Source organism: Mandrillus leucophaeus, unplaced genomic scaffold (assembly GCF_000951045.1).
Source record: "Mandrillus leucophaeus isolate KB7577 unplaced genomic scaffold, Mleu.le_1.0 Scaffold860, whole genome shotgun sequence".
Taxonomy (NCBI): domain Eukaryota; kingdom Metazoa; phylum Chordata; class Mammalia; order Primates; family Cercopithecidae; genus Mandrillus; species Mandrillus leucophaeus.
In genome coordinates this window covers 295,008-311,034 of record NW_012109364.1, presented here as the reverse complement: position 1 = coordinate 311,034, position 16,027 = coordinate 295,008, and the positions used below count along the sequence as shown (strand labels likewise).

General features: G+C 39.5%; 1 pseudogene across 1 annotated transcript; it reads left to right on the top strand.

Annotated features, from left to right (window-relative positions):
- The first annotated feature begins 14,057 nt into the window (after positions 1-14,057).
- LOC105531069 lies at positions 14,058-15,669 on the top strand (annotated as a pseudogene). The gene is made up of 2 exons (XR_001004734.1): positions 14,058-14,803; positions 14,879-15,669. The product of XR_001004734.1 is annotated as an E3 ubiquitin-protein ligase RNF13-like (transcript).
- Positions 15,670-16,027: the final 358 nt, after the last annotated feature.

Below are 16,027 nucleotides of genomic sequence, written 5' to 3'. Positions count from 1 at the left end.
CTGTTGCCCAGACTGGAGTGCAGTGGCACGATCTTGGCTCACTGCATCTCTGTCTCCTGGGTTCACGCCATTCTCCTGCCTCAGCCTCTTGAGTAGCTGGGACTACAGGTGCCCGCCACCACACCCGGCTAATTTTTTTGTCTTTTTTAGTAGAGACGGGATTTCACCATGTTAGCCAAGATGGTCTCGATCTCCTGACCTCGTGGTCCGCCCGCCTGAGCCTCCCAAAGTGCTGGGATTACAGACATGAGCCACTGCTCCCGGCCAATAACTATTTGTTCAAGGTATATAGAAATACAGCCATTTATTTCTGTAAACTGATTTTATTTCCAGTAATTCTACTAAACTCTCCTACTTATTTTAAAATTATCTGTAGATAGTTTTAGAATTTTTACATCACAATTATATCACATCTAGGTATCAAGTTTAGTTTCTTCCTTCCAGAACATTAACACTTTTTTGTACTTTATTATGCTAGCTAAAATCCTCATACAATGTGGAATTGTAGTGGTGACAGTGGGTAACTTAGTCCATTTGTGTTGCTATACAGGAATATCTGATGCTGGATAATTTATAAATAAAAGAGATTTATTTGGCTTATGGTTTTTCAGACTGTACAAGAAGCATGGTATCAGCATTTGTTTGTGGTGAGGGTCTCAGGAAGCTTCCACTCATGGAAGGCAAAGGGGAGTGGGGATCTCATGGTCAAAGAGGAATAAAGAGAGAGGGAAGGGAGGTGCTTGGCTCTTTTTAACAATCAGTTATGGTGGTAATGAATAGTGACAACTTACCCCTTCGAGAATGACATCAAGCCATTAATGAGGAATCTGCTCCCGGAATCCAAATACCCTCCACCAGGCCCCACCTCTAACATTCGAGGCCAAATTTCAACATGAGATCTGATGAGATGTCAAACATCCAAACTACATCAGTAGTCATATTTGTTTTGTTCTTGATTTCAAAGAGAAAGCTTTCAAGAGTTTTATTACGCATAATTTAGCAGCAGCTTTTTGTTTATTTATTTGTAAACATCCATTCCTAGGTGTATTAGTTAGGGTTCTCTAGAGGGACAGGACTAATAGGATAAATTCATATATGAAAGGGAGTTTAGCTGGGTGCGGTGGCTCACGTGTAATCCCAGCACTTTGGGAGGCTGAGGCGGGTGGATCACAAGGTCAGGAGATCGAGACTATCCTGGCTAACATGGTGAAACCCCGTCTCTACTAAAAATACAAAAAATTAGCCAGACGTGGTGGTAGGCGCCTGTAGTCCCAGCTTCTCGGGAGGCTGAGGCAGGAGAATGGCGTGAACCCAGGAGGCGGACCTTGCAGTGAGCGGAGATCAAGGCACTGCACTCCAGCCTGGGTGACAGAGCGAGACTCTGGCTAAAAAAAAAAACAAAAAACAAACAAACAAACAAAAAAGATAGGGAGTTTATTAAGGAGTATCGACTCACATGATCACAAGGTGAAGTCCCACAATAGGCTGTCTGCAAGCTGAGGAGCAGTCTGAGTCCAAAAAACTCAAAAGTAGGGAAGCTGACAGTGCAGTGTTTGGTCTGTTACCATAGGCCTGAGGACTCCTGGCAAACCACTGGTGTAGGTCCAAAAACTGAAGAACTTGGAGTCTGATGTTTGAGGGCAGAAAGCATCCAGATTGGGAGAAAGATGGATGCCAGAAGACTTAGCCCGTCTAGTCCTTCCACGTTCCTCTGCCTGCTTTTATCCTAGCAGTACTGGCAACTGTGCCCACCCAGATTGAGGGTGGGTCCGCCTCTCCCAGTCCACTGATTCAAATGTTAATCTCCTTTGGAAACACCCTCATAGACACTCCCAGAAACAATAGTTTGCATCCTTCAATCCAATCAAGTTGACACTCAGTATTAACCATCACACTAGGTTAAAGAGATTCTGTTCTATTCTTAGTCAGCATGAGTATTATCATGCCTGAATGTTAGATTTTCCGAAGAGCCTTTTTTCTTCACTTAGGTAGAGGATCAAATGCTTTTTCTCTTTTAATCTGCTAATAGGGTGAATTATATTAATTGATTTCTTAAGTTAAAACAACCTTGCATTTTTGGAATTAAAGCCAACTTAGATATAATATGTTTTTCATATATTAATGGATCTAGTTTGCTAATATTTAAGTTATGGCTTTTATATCTATTTTATGTTATATAAGATATTATTTTATATGTCACTGTGAAAGAACAAAAATACTATCAATGAAACTATGACACAATACTTTTTCACCTTGATTTTTAATTTTATGTTTATGGAAATAATTTTTGACTTATTTCAAGATAGGTTTTATTACATATCACTCTTATACACAGAAAAATATGTAAGTAAGGAAAATTAGTTGAGATATTCCTAAAACATCTTCACAGCACCCATCATAACTATATTACATTAAATTTAAAATCACACCTTAGTCTAGGTCAACTGCTGTATTTTCAACAAATTGAAGGCTCCACCAATTGCCTCAGGTGAAGACATACTCCTCTAATGGGAATTTGCTGTAGCATCTGTCATTGTGAAGACTAAACTTATTTTCTCAAATTCTTATTTTATTTTATTTTATTGAGACAGAGTCTTGCCCTGTCGCCCAGGCTGGAGTGCAATGGCGCAATCTCAGCTCACTGCAACCTCCGTCTCCTGAGTTCAAGTGATTCTCCTGCCTCAACCTCCTGAGTAGCTGGGATTATAGGTGCACACCACCACACCCGGCTAATTTTTTGTATCTTTAGTAGAGAGGGGGTTCACCATGTTGGCAAGGCTGGGCTCAAACTCCTGACCTCGTGATCTGCCTGCCTCAGCCTCCCAAAGTGCTGGGATTACAGGTGTGAGCCAACGTGCCTGGCCCTCAAATTCTTAATGTACACATATTTTTAGAATCTTATTTTAGATTCTCTCTTGTTCTATGTATGAATGTGTGTATTTCTTTTTCAAACTTTAACTTACCTCCAACGATTGTTGGGGAGAGGTGGTATGGGCTCTAGAGTGACTGAGATATTCTAGGAATGGTGGCTCATCATAACTTCAGAGAGTTTCCATCTATTCTGGGCACTAACCTGTCTTGCAGGACTAAAGAGGCTTCATACTTACTGCTTTGGTTTGGGACCTAAGTCCTCTGCTGCTCAGCATTAGGTAAATGGGCTGCTCAGCATTAGATAAACTGTCTGCGCTTTCTGTGGATTCCCCAAAATCACCTTGCTCTTTTCTACAGACCTCCTCCAGCTCCCCATGTATGCTACCTTTGACTTGAAGTACCTTTCAAGCTACTTCTGCACATGTATTAATTTGGAGCTCTGATTTCCTCCTTCAGTGAGCTCCCTTGCCTCCTATATTTCAGAGATTTTTATACGCTTTTGAGACTGACACAATTCTAGGCTTTTGTGGATTTATTAATAGTATTTTTCTATTTATAGAAATCTGGGTGGGATGTGGAGTTAGAATGTACATTCATGTTTTAGTACTTCTAACAGCATTCAACAATGTTTATGTCAGGGTAATTTTAAATTTATATTTGGTGTATTTTTAAACTTTTCTATAATATATATACATTAATTAATTATATTTTTAACTATAAAAGTAAATAAAGTATTCTTGTATAAAATCAAAAATGAACCTTTCTCTTTTGACCCCTACTTGCAATCCCACTTCTCAGAGTTAACCACTATGTAGATGATAATTTCACAATCATGGTATTCTTTGTTATGGGGAGCTGTCCTATCCATTGTGAGATGTTTAGCATCATCCCTGACCCCACACCAACTAGATATTATTAGCAACTGCCAAGTTGTGACAAACAAACATATCTTCAGACATCATCAAGTGTCCCTGGGGGGCAAGATGATCTGTGGTTGGAAACTACTGGTCTAGATTTATTTCTATGAATTTGTAAACAAACAAACATGTACATAGAATAAAAGTTAAATAGGAAAATAACTCATTATACTGAAATAGTACATAATAAAACCTGCTGGCTTATGAGACTTTAAAGTCAGCATTTCCAAAAGTATAGTCTTTGAACACTAGCTTGATGCCAAAGTGTTACATAAAAAAAAATGTGGTCAGGTAAACTTGGGTAACACTGAGTTAACAAAATTAAGCCGTGTTCTTTCTTATATGACTACTCTGAAACTTTAACTTTCTACCTTGCCTTGTGAATCTCCAGAAGGGAGATATAGTTGTACTGTTTCCCAAGTGTATATGGCTACAGAATCTTTATTTCATGGAGCATTTCACGGGACTAATGTTTTGTGGAAATCCATTGGGCACTGGGAGACTTTACACTGATCCTTTAAATGTAAGAAAGTCCATGGCAGTTTTTAACCAAATATAAAGTTGAAACAATAAACCACCACCAACAAAAACCAGAACTATGTAAAGCAGGTTTTAAAACAAATATAAAGCTGAAACAATAAAAAACAACACAGAAGGATTTTGTGTTCCCAGTATTCTTCTATCTCCCTACTCTGTCCTAACCACACTAAAGAAAATCAAACCATGTGGTTTAACAGATGAATGAGACAGAGGCAAACAGACTGACTGGCAGGCCCACTTGTCATACAGAAGGTATATGACTGTTTTACTGGTGGGCCAGTTATTTAAGGAATGCCACAGGCTGTTGCCAAAGGATTAAAGGATACTAATAACATTTTAGAAGAGGCTTATCTCATGAGAGGCCATAATAGTTCATACTTCCCCCTCCTCAAGATTCCAGGCCACCTATCTTTTTCTCTGTCTTTGTTTGGAAGAGGTGGATAAAGTTACTATTAACATTTTCATCAAAATTATAATGGCGCAAATGGTAATTTTATAACCTTCATTGTCTTTCCAATCATTCAATGGAATTTTTTAAATATTAAAAGAAGAATCTTTATTAGAGAAAGACAAAAAAATAAAAATCTTTTATAATGTTTCCATCAGAATTGTAGCCACTGTTCATTTGTGGTAGCTCTGAGGCATTTTTTGTTGTTGTTGCTAGACCAGATTCAGACTGGACTACAGGGAGTGGGGGAGAGGTGCATTGCAAATAGACGCTATGTATTCATATGAGGGTAGCCTTAGGTCAGTGGGTGTTCTGCAGTATGAAAGGAAGTAGGGATATAAATAAGCACATTTATGCCTTCCTGTCCTTTCCTTTCCTCATGAAGGAAATAAAAAGATGAAAGTAGGCTGAAAAAAACCCCAAAAGCTGAAGATATAAGATGTACAAGGGAATATTCTTGGTATCGCTGCATAATTTCCAAGCTGATTATTCAATGTTTAGAATTATGAGAAATAGAAACCAATGGAAAAGAGGCAAATATATAAATTCACATGTTTCATTCCGTGGAAGGAGGCCAGGAAGAGTGAAGTCAGTTTCATTTTTATCTAAATAATCTCAATTTCCATTTTCTAAAGAAAAGCAACATTATGAGAAGAGGAGCCTGTGTTACACATATTTATTCTTATATATATTGTCACCAGAGGGCACTAGTAAATGTTTATGAAAGCGAAAACTCCAAAATTTACGGGAGATGGAGTGCAAAACTGTAAGTATAAATCCTAGTTGTCTATTAGCCACTCTATACTTTTTATTTTTGTATCTGTAAATTGAAATACTTACAACTATCCCTAAATGGAGGTCTACAAACTGAAAATGTTGTAACTACTCTAAATGAAGGATTCAATTTTCTAATCAAAACTATGTTTTAAATTCAGAGTAATCAAAAAGAGGAGCCGACTAGGCACAGCCAGGAAGAGCTTCCCCCACTGGGGGACCAGACCAGCAAGAAAACTGGCACACTCCAAGCAGGTTATTGAAAGGAAGGCATTGAATGTGGACAGAGGATGATGCGGATGGTAGACTGAAGGACGAAGAAGCTGGGAACCCTGCTTTGGGTTGCTGGGCACTAGATCTCGTTTCTGATCCCGAGTAGCCCCTGCGGAAAATGTGAGTTAAATAGGTATGGAGTTGGCCCATTCTTACCAAAGACCTCTGGAATCCTAGCTGCAGGAGACTTTATGGCCCCGTGGACATTTGAGCTGGCAGGGAGAGCTGCTTGGAGAGTTGGCAGGAACAGGAGTCCAGCCTGCATGGAGCTCACATAGTTTGGCTCAGGAATAGCTGCAGTAGAGCATGGACAGGGACACCCATCCCCCAAGGCTTGCCATGCTCCTTCAGGTAGCTTTGGCCTTTGTTAATTGTTGGACCTGGACAGAACAGGTCTATCTTGCCACATGGGACAGAGCCAGTCTGATTTGGGTGTCCCTTGTCTGCTGGTCTCTCCCAGGGTTCATGCAAGGCTGCACTCACTTACAGCACAGCCTCAGATGCCTAACTGGGGTGCTTCTCAGTGGCCACCACCATAGCTTGTTTGCTGGTAGACACTGCCTAACCATGAGAGAGCTTTTGCAGATGGACCCAGCCAGTGTGCATCTGCTTGCAGCCTTCCCCCAACACTTTGCTGGTGTATGCACATGTGTGTGTGAACTGCACTGCTGCTGTCCTACAACTAGCACATGCATGTGCACAGTCCACCACCCTGCTGCTGCTCTGCTGTTGTCTGCATGTGCTTTGACCTTATTGCATCCCCCGATAATGAAGTGCTTTTGCAGGCACCCCCTACATCAGAGTGGTGTTGCCAGCAGCAACATCTCAGATCTTTTAGCACAGAAGGTACTTAACCTCAAGGAGCCAGGAAAAAAAGCTGTGGGCCTGGTCTCAGCCCCCAGGGTTGGAGCACACAGCCTACAAATGCTGAGCTGAGCCTTGGCCCACTGAAATTATTAAGAAATAAAGTCAATGAACTAAACCCAACTGATACCACAGTCAAACCCTCAAAGGCATCAAAGGATATAAGAGCAAAAAGCCCCACTGGAAGAATGTCAACTTCAAAGATTAAGGAAACATCAGCTCACACAGATGAGAAGGAACCAGCACAAGATCTCTGGAAACTCAAAAAGCCAGTGTCTTCTTACCTCCAAATGACTGCACTAGCTTCCCAGCAATGGTTCTTAACCAGAATTAAATGGCTGAAATGACAGACATAGAATTCAAAATCTGGATGGCAATGAAGATCGTCGAAATTCAGGAGAAAATTGAAACCCAATCTAAGGAATCTAAGAAATACAGTAAAAGGATTCAAGAGCTGAAAGACAAAATAGCCATTTTAGGAAATAATTAAATTGATTTGATAGAGCTGAAAAACTCACTACAATAATTTCTTAATACAATTAGAAGTATTAGTTGGTGCAAAAGTAATTGCAGTTTTTGTCATTACTTTTATATGGCAAAAACCACAATCACTTTTGCACCAACCTAATACTAACAGCAGAATAGACTAAGCTGAGGAAAGAATCCCATAGCCTGAATACCAGTTCTTTGAATCAACTCAGTCATTTAAAAACACAGAAAAAAGAATTTTAAAAAATGAACACAATCTCTGAGAAATATGAGATTTTGTAAAGAGACCAAACATATAACTTATTGGCATCCCTGAAAGAGAAGGAGAGAGAGCAAGCAATTTGGAAAACATACTTAAGAATATTAACCATGAAAATTTCCCCAGCCTTGCTAGATATGTTGACATTCAAATTCAGGAAATTCAGAGAACCCATCAAGGTACTATCCAAGATGACCATCCCCAAGGAAATGGTCATCAGATTCTACAAGGTCAAAGTAAAAGGAAAAATATTAAAGGCAGCTAGAGAGAGGGGGCAGATCACCTTCAGAGAGAATCCCATCAGGCTAACAGCAGACTTTTAGCAGAAACTCTACAAGCCATAAAAGATTGGGGATGTATATTTAGCATCCTTAAGGATAATCAATTCCAACCAAGAATTTCATATCCAGCCACACTAAGGAGAAATAAGATAATTTTCAGACAAGCAAATGCTAAGGGAATTCATCACCCCTAAACTTGCCTTATAAGAGGTTCTTAAAGGAATGCTAAACATGGAAACAAAAAGACCATTACTGCCAGCACAAAAAGAAACTTAAGTACATAGACCATTGACACTATAAAGCAACTGTAATCAAGTCTACATAGAAACCAAAACCAACATAATAGGATCAAATCCACATCATGTCAATATTAACCTTAATTGTAAACAGGATAAATGTCCCACTTAAAAGGCACAGAGTGGCAAGTTGGATGAAGCAGCGTGGACCAACTGTATGCTGTCTTCAAGAGACCCATCTCACATGCAATGACACCCATAGGCTCAAAGTAAAGAGATGGAGGAAGATCTATCAAGCAAATGAAAACAGAAAAGATCAGGAGTTGCTATTTTTATTTCAGACAAATAGACTTTAAACCAATAATAATAAAAAAGGACAAAGAAGGGCATAGCATAATGATAAAAGTTTCAACTCAACAAGAAGACTTAAGTATCTTAAGTATATATGCATCCAACACTGGAGCATCCAGATTCATAAATCAAGTTCTTAGAGACCTATGAAGAGATTTAGATAACCACACAATAATAGTAGGAGACTTAATCACCCCAGTGACAGTATTAGATAAGTGAGACAGAAAATTATCAAAGATATTTGAGATCTAAAACAGATATATTAGGACCTAAACTCATCTGTTGTAAACAGGGTTAAGAGGAAAGTTTACAGCACTAATCACCTAATCACCCACATCAAAAAAGGAAGATCCCAAATTAACAACCTAGCATCACCTAGAGGAACTAGAAAAACAAGAGCAAACCGATCCCAAAGCTAGTAGGAGAAAAGAAATAACCAAAATCAGAGCTGAACTGAATGAAATGGAGACATAAAAATCCATACAAAGACCAATGAAACCAACAGTTGGTTCTTGAAAGCATAAGATTGATAGACTACTAGCTAGAATAATGAAAAGCAGGTAAGATCCAAATAAATGCAATCAGAAATGACAAAGGGGACATTACCACTGACCCTATAGAAGCAAAAAAAAACCCTTGGAAACTATTAGGAACACCTCTATGCACATAAACTAGAAAACCTAGAAGAAATGAATAAATTCCTAGAAATGTACAGCCTCCTAAGATTGAACCAAGAAGAAATTGAAACCCTGGACAGATCAATAAGGCATTATGAAATTGAATCAGTAATAAAAATCCTACCAACCAGAAAAGGTCCTAGACTAGAAGGATTCACAGCTGAATTCTATCAGACATAGAAAGAAGAGCTGGTACCAATTCAGCTGAAACTATTCCAAATAACTGAGGAGGAGGGTTCCCTCCCTAACGCATTCTATTAGGCCAGCATCATGCTGATACCAAAGCCTGGTAGAGACACAGCAAAAAAAGAAAACTTTAGGCCAGTATTCCTGATAAACATAGATGCAGACATTCTCAACAAAATACTAGTAAACCAAGTCCAGCAGCACATCAAAAAGCTAGTCCACCATGATCAAGCAGGCTTTATTCCTGGAATGCAAGGTTGGTTTAACATACCCAAATCAATAAATGTGATTAATCACATAAACAGAACTAAAAACAAAAAAATGATCATCTTAGTAAATGCAGAAATGGCTTTTGATAAAATTCAACATTCTTTCATGTTAAAAATCCTCAATAACTAGGTATACCTCAAAATGAGCCATCTATGACCAACCCACAACTGACATCATACTGAATGGGCAAAATCTAGAAACATTCTCTTTGAGAACTGGAACAAAGCAGAGATGCCCACTTTCACTATTCCTATTCAGCATAGTACCAGATTCCTAGCCAGAGCAATCAGGCAAGAAAAAGAAATAAAAGGCATCCAAACAGGAAGAGAGAAAGCCAAACTATTTTTGTTTACAGGTGATATGATTCTATACCTAGAAAACACCATAGCCTCTGCCCTAAGGCTCCTAGATCTGACAAACAACTTCAGCAAAGTTTCAAGATACAAAGTCATGATACAAAAATGTGTAACATTTCTATACATGAATAACATCCCAACTGAGTGCCAAGTAAAGAACACAATCCTATTAACAATGGCCACAAAAAGAATAAAATACTTAGAAATATAGCTAGCCAGAGGAGTGAAGTATCTCTACAATGAGAATTACTAAACACTGCTGAAAGAAATCAGAGACAACACAAACAAATAAAAAAAATTCCATATCATGGACAGGAAGATTCAATATTGTTAAAATGGTTATACTTCCTGATATAGTTTGGCTGTGTCCCTGCTCAAATCTCATCTTGAATTGTAGCTTGCTTAATTCCCATGTGTTGCGGGAGGAACCCGGTGAGAGATAATTAAATCATGGGGGCAGTTTCTCTCAGACTGTTCTCATGGTAGTGAATAAGTCTCATGAGATCTGATGGTTTTATAAGGGATTTCCCCTTTCACATGGCTCTCATTCACTCTTGCCTGTTGTGTGTGAGATATGCCTTTTGCTTTCCACTGGGATTATAAGGCCTCCCCAGCCACATGGAACTGTGAGTCCATTGAACCTCTTTTTCTTTGTAAATTACCCAGTCTCAGGTATGTCTTTATCAGCAGCATGAAAATGAACTAATACAGTAAATTGGTACCAGGAGTGGAGTGCTGCTGTAAAGATACCTGAAAATGTGAGAGTGACTTTGGAACTGGGTAACAAAGAGAGGTTGGAACAGTGTAAGGGGCTCAGAAGAAGACAAGAAAATGTGGGAAAGTTTGGAACTCCCTAGAGACTTGTTGAATGGCTTTGACCAAAATGCTGATAATGACATGGACAATGAAATCCAGGCTGAGATAGTCTCATATGGTGATGAGGAACTTGTTGGGAAGTGGAGTAAAGGTGACTCTTGCTATGTTTTAGCAGTGACCTTTTGCACCTGTCGTAGAGATTTGTGAAACTTTGAACTTAAGGGAGATGATTTAGGGTATCTGGTGGAAGAAATTCCTAAGCAGTAAAACATTCAAGAGGTGATTTGAGTGCTGTGAAAAGCATTCAGTTTTAAAAGGGAAACAGATCATACAAGTTTGGAAAATTTGTAGCCTGATGATGTGGAGGAAGAGAAAAACCCATTTTCTGAGGAGAAATTCAAGCCAGCTATAGAAATTTGCATAGGTAATGAGAAGCCAAATGTCAATCACCAAGACAATGAGGAAAATGTCTCCAGGGCATGTCATAGGACATTCATGGTCTGCCCTATCATCATAGGCCTGGAGGCCTAGGAGGATAAAATGGTGTCCTTGGCCAAGCCGAGGGCCCCCCCGGTATGTGCAGCCTAGGGACTTCATGCCCTGCATCCCAGACACTCTAGCCATGCCTAAAAGGGGCCAAGGTACAGCTCGGTCTGTGGCTTCAGAGGACGCAAGCCCCAAGTCTTGGCAGCTTCCATGTGGTGTTGAGCCTGTGGGTGCACAGAGGTCGAGAATTGAGATTTGGGAATCTCTGCCTAGATTTCAGAGGATGTATAGAAATGCTTGGATGTCCAGGCAGAAGTTTGCTGCAGGGGCGGGGCCCTCATGGAGAACCTCTGCTAGGGCAATGCAGAAAGGAAATGTGAGCTTGAAGCCCCCACACAGAGTCCCCACTGGGGTACTGGCTAGCAGAGCTGTGAGAAGAGGGCCACTATCCTCCAGACTCCAGAATGGTAGATCCACTGACAGCTTTCATCATGCACCTGGAAAAGCCACTGACACTCGACAGCAGCCCATAAAAGCAACTGTACCCTGCAAAGCCACAGGGGCAGAGCTGCCTAAGACCATGGGAACCCATCTCTTATATCTGCATGACCCAGATGTGAGACATGGAGTCAAAGGAGATCATTCTGGACTTTAAGATTGTATTGCCCCACTGAATTTCAGACTGCATGAGGCCTTTAACCCCTTTGTTTTGGCCAATTTCTCCCATTTGGAATGAGTGTATTTATTCAATGCCTGTACCCCCATTTTATCTAGGAAGTAACTGAACTTGCTTTTGGTTTTATAGGCTCACAGGTGGAAGGGACTTGCCTTGTTTCAGATGAGACTTTGGACTGTGGACATTTGAGTTAATACTGAAATGAGTTAAGGCTTTGGGGGACTGTTGGGAAGGCATGATGGGCTTTGAAATGTGAGGGCATGAGATTTAGGAGGGGCCAACAGTGGAATGATATGGTTTAGTTGTGTACCCACCCAAATCTCATCTTGAATTGTAGCTCCCATAATTCCCATGTGTTGTGGGAGGGACTCAGTGATAGATAATTGAATCATGGGGGCAGTTTTTTCCATACTGTTCTTGTGGTAGTGAATAAGTCTCAAAAGATCTAACAGTTTTATAACTGGTTTCCCCCTTTGCTTGGCTCTCATTTTCTCTTGCTGCTGCCATGTAAGACTTGCCTTTGGCCTTCTCCCATAATTGTGAGGCCTCTCTAGCCATGTAGAACTCTGAGTCCATTAAACCTCTTTTTCTTTATAAATTACTCAGTCTCAGATATCAGTAGAATGAAAATGGACTAATACATTGTCCAAAGCAATGTACAGTTCAATGCTATTCCTATTAGACTACCAATGACATTTTTTACAGAATTAGAAAAAACTATTCCAAGATACACATAGAACCAAAAAAGAGCCTGAATAGCCAAAGCAATTCCAAGAAAAAAAAAAAAAAAAAAACACGAAAAACCAAAAAACAAAACTAAAACCAAAGGCATCACACTCCCTGATATCAAAGTATACTATAAAGCTACAGTAATCAGAACAGCATGGTAATGGTACAAAAACAGAGGCATAGACCAAAGAAACAAGTGTGAGGACCCGGAAATAAAGCTATGTACCTACAATGATCTGATCTTCGACAGAAGTGACAACAATAAGCAATGGAGAAAGGAGTTCCTGGTCAATAAATGCTGGGATAACAGGCTAGCCATATGCAGAAGATAAAAATGGGACACCTTCCTTACGTTATATATAAAAATTAACTCAAGATGGATTAAAGACTTAAATGTAAAACATAAAGCTGCGAAAATTCTAGAAGAAAACCTAGGAAATACCATTCTGGACATAGATCCTTGCAAAGATTTCATGATAAAGACTCCAAAAGCAATTGCAACAAAACCAAAAATTAACACGTGGGACCTAATTAAACTAAAGAGTTTTTGTACAGCAAAAGAAACTATTAATAAAATAAACAGATAACCTACAGAATGGGAGAAAATATTTGCAAACTATTCCTCTGACAAAGGTATAATATTCAGAATCCATAAGGAACTTAAACAAATCAACAAGCCAAAAAACAGTCGTGTTAAAAAATGGGGCCAGGCACTGCAGCTCACGCCTGTAATCCCAGCACTTTGGGAGGCCAAGGCAGGCAGATCACAAGGTCAGGAGATCGAGACCATCCTGACTAACATGGTGAAACCCCATCTCTACTAAAAATACAAAAAATTAGCCTGGCAGGGTGGCATGCGCCTGTAGTCCCAGCTACTTGGGAGGCTGAGGAAGGAGAATGGCTTGAACCTGGGAGGCGGAACTTGCAATGAGCCGAGATTGCACCACTGCACTCCACCCTGGCAGAACGAGACTCCATCTCAAAAAAAAAAAAAAAAAAAAGGGCAAAGGACATGGACAGACACTTCTCAAAAGACATACATGTGGCCAACCATATGAAAACATGCTCAACATCACTAATCGTCAGAGAAATGAAAATCAGAACCACAGTGAGATACCATCTTACACCAGTCAGAATGGCTATTACTAAAAAGTCAAAAAATTACAGATGTTGGTGAGTTTGCAGTGAAATGGGAAAGTTTATACACTACTAGTGAGAATGTAAATTAGTTCCTAGCCACTTTGGAAAACAGTTTGGTGGATTTTCAAAGAGCTCAAAGCAGAATTACCATTTGACCCAACAATCCAATATTTGGGTATATACCCAAAGGAATATAAACTGTTCTACCAAAAAGACACAGGCATGTGCTTATTGCAGCACTATGCACAAAAGCACAGGCATGGAATCCACCTAGATGCCCATCAGTGGGGGACTGGATAAAGAAAATGTGGTACATAAGCACCATGGAATGCTACACAGCCATAAAAAAGAACAAAATCATGTCATTTGCAAGATGCAGCTAGAGGCCATTATCCTAACAAATTAACACAAGAAGTGTTGTCATCCCTGCTCCTACTCCGGGCTGCGGGGTCAGTGCGGATATTCAGTCATGAAGTCAAGGTAGGGACTTCTCCTGCAACGTGGCCGGCAAGACTGTTTGTGTTGCGAGGGCTGGACTTCCAGGTGATTTTACAACAAGATGCTGCTCTCCACAGGGATGCTTATGTTGTCAGTCACACAAGTCTACACCATCTTGACTGTCCAGCTCTTTGCATTCTTAAACCTACTGCCTGTAGAAGCAGACATTTTAGCATATAACTTTGAAAATACATCTCAGACATTTGATGACCTTCCTGCAAGATTTGGTTATAGACTTCCAGCTGAAGGTTTAAAGGGTTTTTTGATTAACTCAAAACCAGAGAATGCGTGTAAACCCATAGTGCCTCCACCAGTAAAAGATAATTCATCTGGCACTTTCATTGTGTTAATCAGAAGACTTGAGTATAATTTTGATACAAAGATTTTAAATGCACAGAGAGCAGAATACAAAGCAGCCATAGTTCATGATGTTGATTCTGTTGACCTCATTAGCATGGAATCCAACGACATTGAGGTACTAAAGACAACTGACATTCCATCTGTCTTTATTGGTGAATCATCAGCTAATTCTCTGAAAGATGAATTCACATATGAAAAAGGGGGCCACCTTATCTTAATTTCAGAATTTAGTCTTCTCTTGGAATGCTACCTAATTGCCTTCCTTATCATAGTGGGCATCTGTCTCATCTTTATAGTCATTTTCATGTTTTTGGCTATTACAAATAAAGCTGACATGGACATTTGTTTTATGGAAATATGCTTTCATTTCTATTGGATCACAAATTTTTTCCAGGATAGACATAGAGCTAGAAGAAACAGACTTCATAAAGATCAACTTAAGAAACTCCCTATACATAAATTCAAGAAAGGAGATGAGTATGATGTATGTGCCATTTGTTCAGATGAGCAGGAAGATGGAGACAAGCTCAGAATCCTTCCCTGTTCCCATGCTTATCACTGCAAGTGTGTAGACCCTTGACTAACTAAAAACCAAAAAAACCTGTCCAGTGTGCAAGCAAAAAGTTCCTTCTCAAGGCAATTCAGACTCTGACACAGATGGTAGTCAAGAATAAAATGAAGTGACAGAACATACTCCTTTAGTTAGACCTTTAGCTTCTGTCAGTGCCCAGTCATTTGGGGCTTTGTCAGAATCCCGCTCACATCAGAATATGACCAAATCTTTAGACTATGAGGAAAATGACAATGAAGATACCAACAGTAGTGATGAAGAAAATGAAACTAATGAACATAATGTTGTGGTCCAGTTGCAGCCTAATAGTGAATGGGATTACAACATAGCAAATACTGTTTGACTTTCAGAAGATGATTGGTTTATTTCCCTTTAAAATGTTTAGGTATATACTTTAGTTTGATTTTTTTACTCCCTTCAAAGATTTCCATAGAAATAACTTATTTTTTAGTATTCTACAATTTAATAAAATTGCTGAAAAAGGACTTTTGATCTGGTGTTTATCTGCAAGAGTGTACTTCTTCACTAATAATAATAGACTGGTGCTGTAACTTAAGCATCATTTCAGCTCTTCTTTTGGAGTGAAAGTATAGCCAAAACAACAACAACAACAAAAAGTCTTCAGTATAGCTTTCAATTAAGACCTAGATCACAGTGTTTAAGTGTTTTGCATTTTATACGTGAGGTCAGTGCTACAGCTACCTAGCATGAAATAACCCAGCTTCTACCTCCATAAAGTTACCTAGAGTTTTTGAGTTGGAATATGTTCTGGCATTTACCCGACCTTCCATCATTAGTGAGAGGCAACAAGGTAATTCAGTGTCTTTCCTCCTATCGGCACAAAGAAGCTCAAAGCAGTCTTTTCCCTTTCTGTTCCAAAGAGTCTCATACTGACAGGAGCAGTCTATACCAGTGCAGATTTCAACACTTTTTTTTTTTTTAGCGTTTTAATTACTATA